This window comes from Marmota marmota, unplaced genomic scaffold (assembly GCF_001458135.2).
Source record: "Marmota marmota marmota unplaced genomic scaffold, marMar, whole genome shotgun sequence".
NCBI classification, from domain to species: Eukaryota; Metazoa; Chordata; class Mammalia; order Rodentia; family Sciuridae; genus Marmota; species Marmota marmota.
In genome coordinates, this window is record NW_026000026.1 from 72,602,537 (window position 1) to 72,605,201 (window position 2,665).

The window sequence follows — 2,665 nt, forward strand, 5'->3', positions numbered from 1 at the left end:
AGAGAAGGGAAATTGCATGGAAATGGAAGGAGACCCTCAGAGTTATACAAAAGTAGATACAAGAGGAAGTGAGGGGAAAGGGAAAAATAATACAAGGGGGACAAATGAATGTCAGTAGAGGGGGCAGAGAGAGAAGAGGCGAGGGGAGGGAAGGGGAGGGGGAATAGTAGAGGATAGGAAAGGCAGCAGAACACAACAGACACTAGTATGGCAATATGTAAATCAATGGATGTGTAACTGATGTGATTCTGCAATCTGTATTTGGGGTAAAAATGGGAGCTCATAACCCACTTGAATCAAAGTGTGAAATATGATATATCAAGAATTATGTAATGTTTTGAACAGCCAACAATAAAAAATTTTTAAAAAAAAAGATATCTGCATTAACATAATGTGACATGAGCATATTATGATCTTTATTGGTGAGAGGCACAGATGCTGCTAATGTGGGATGCTGCCTACATTCATAATAAAATGCTAAGTATCAGTCAAAAAAAAAAAAAAGACACACCTTTAAATTAACCCAATTTTCCTCTAAACTTAGAAGTTGTTTTTTTCTATATGGATCCTTAAAATTGTCTTTATATTTTTGACTCTGTTTTTCTGTCATCTAAATATTTTCTTATTAATTTTAACACACCATGATGTACTGTGGTAAACTAAGTTCCTATTATTGTATTTTTAAACATTAAAACATGTTTTAAGAATAACAATATATTTTTTAAATTTTTTTCTTAGTTGTAGTTGGACACAATACCTTAATTTATTTATTTTATTTATTTTTTAGAAGTAGTTGGACACAATACCTTTATTTTATTTATTTTTATGTGATGCTGATGATTGAACAAAGCAACTGGCATGTGCGAAGCTAGTGTTCCACCACCGAGCCACAACCCCAGCCCTAAGAATAACAATATATATTAACTACAATATTTTTTGCTATTTTTCCACATGATTTTATGAGTGAAGAAAACCAAAGTTTTGCATAGGTGGAAGATAGATGAAAATTGCATGCTGACTGTATTCTTTTACATTTTGGGTCCAAATATTTAAATAGGGCTGAAGGTATATAGGTCTAGCCCACCTGTTATTATATATTTAAGCAGTACAATTACCTGGAAAAGAAAGATGTCTTAATTTTCCTTCAAGATGTCATTTGGGATGATAACTAGTATTTAGATATAAAACTTTTAAGGGTTAAGACTTTTTTGGCAGCCTATGGATCCCTTTATAGAATGTTTTAAAGTAAATATCACAAAATGTATATGATTACAAAATAAATTACTTCAAAATATAATTGTCAAAACATTTCAAAACAAAATAATAATAATATGATAATAATATAATAATATGTGCTCCTTGGTAATACACTGAATAATATAATCTGGGAATAATGAGTTAATTTTTGTTTCAAATATAGTTGCTTATCTTGAATAAAAATAATTAATTCTAGGAAGACATTGACTAAAATCTTTATACATTGCTTAGCAAGTAATTTTTTGACAGAGACTATGGAAATATCATAGAGGCCTCACAAAATAAAAGCAATCTGACTTCACTCTTTGGTGGTTGAATGACTACTGAGTGTAAAATTGCCCGATGGCTGATCAGTTGGGAATTTTCCCAAATGGCATTTAACCTGTAAAACTTTAGAAATTCTCTACTGTAAACCAAACAAGTCTTTGTGGCATCATAGAAAGGCAACAGAGGGAGAAAGAAGTGAGGTTTGGCAATAGAAGACTATCAGTAGGGGCTGTTGTTGTGGCTCAGTGGTAGAGCACTTGCCTAGAATGTGTAAGGCACTGAGTTTGATTCTGAATAGCACATATAAATAAAATAAAGGTATATTGATGATTAAAAAAAGAAAACTATCAATAGTCCATAAATGTAGCAGAAATAAAATTGAACTTTGAGGTAGGTCAAAGGCTGTAGGTAGGTTCAGTAACATCTGCTACAGTTCATCTCCTACCACTCAATCACTTGTGCCACATATTAAATCCACTCTATCATTGATGTTTCAAGGTAGCAAACAACCACAAAATTTGTTAAAGATTAAAATTAGATGGTTTTTGCTGGGAATGATGGTGCATGCCTGTAATCCCAATGGCTCAGGGGGCTGAGGCAGGAGAACCATGAGTTCAAAGCCAGCCTCAGAAATTGCAAGGCACTAAGTAACTCTGTAAGCCCTGTCTCTAAATATAGAAAATAGGGCTGGGGATGTGGCTCAGTAGTTGAGTGCTCCTCAGTTCAATTCCCAGTACCAAAATAAATAAAGGGTTTTCCAAGACCTAGTGCTACTGCTACTCCCAATCTACTATTGTCTCCCTAATCTACTATGTAATTTAGAGTCCCCTTATTCATGGCAAGCACTTCTATTGATCTAGATTTCTTGTTTGATAGTATGATGTCAACCTTCATTCATGAGAGTTCTGAGCTTCTGGCACCTTACTTTTATTAGATTATAGTTGCTGCAATTGCCTATGGACAGTTAGCAACATGCAGAAAAACACCAGGAGACAACCAGTCTCCTGAGTTCCAGATATGTTCCTCCCAGCCTTCAGATAAAACAATGACCCAGTTCCTCAAGGAAAAAAAAAGTCTACTCAGATTGTCAGGTAGCAAACAGATTGACCACCTAAAATAAATACTTACTGAAGATAAGTCT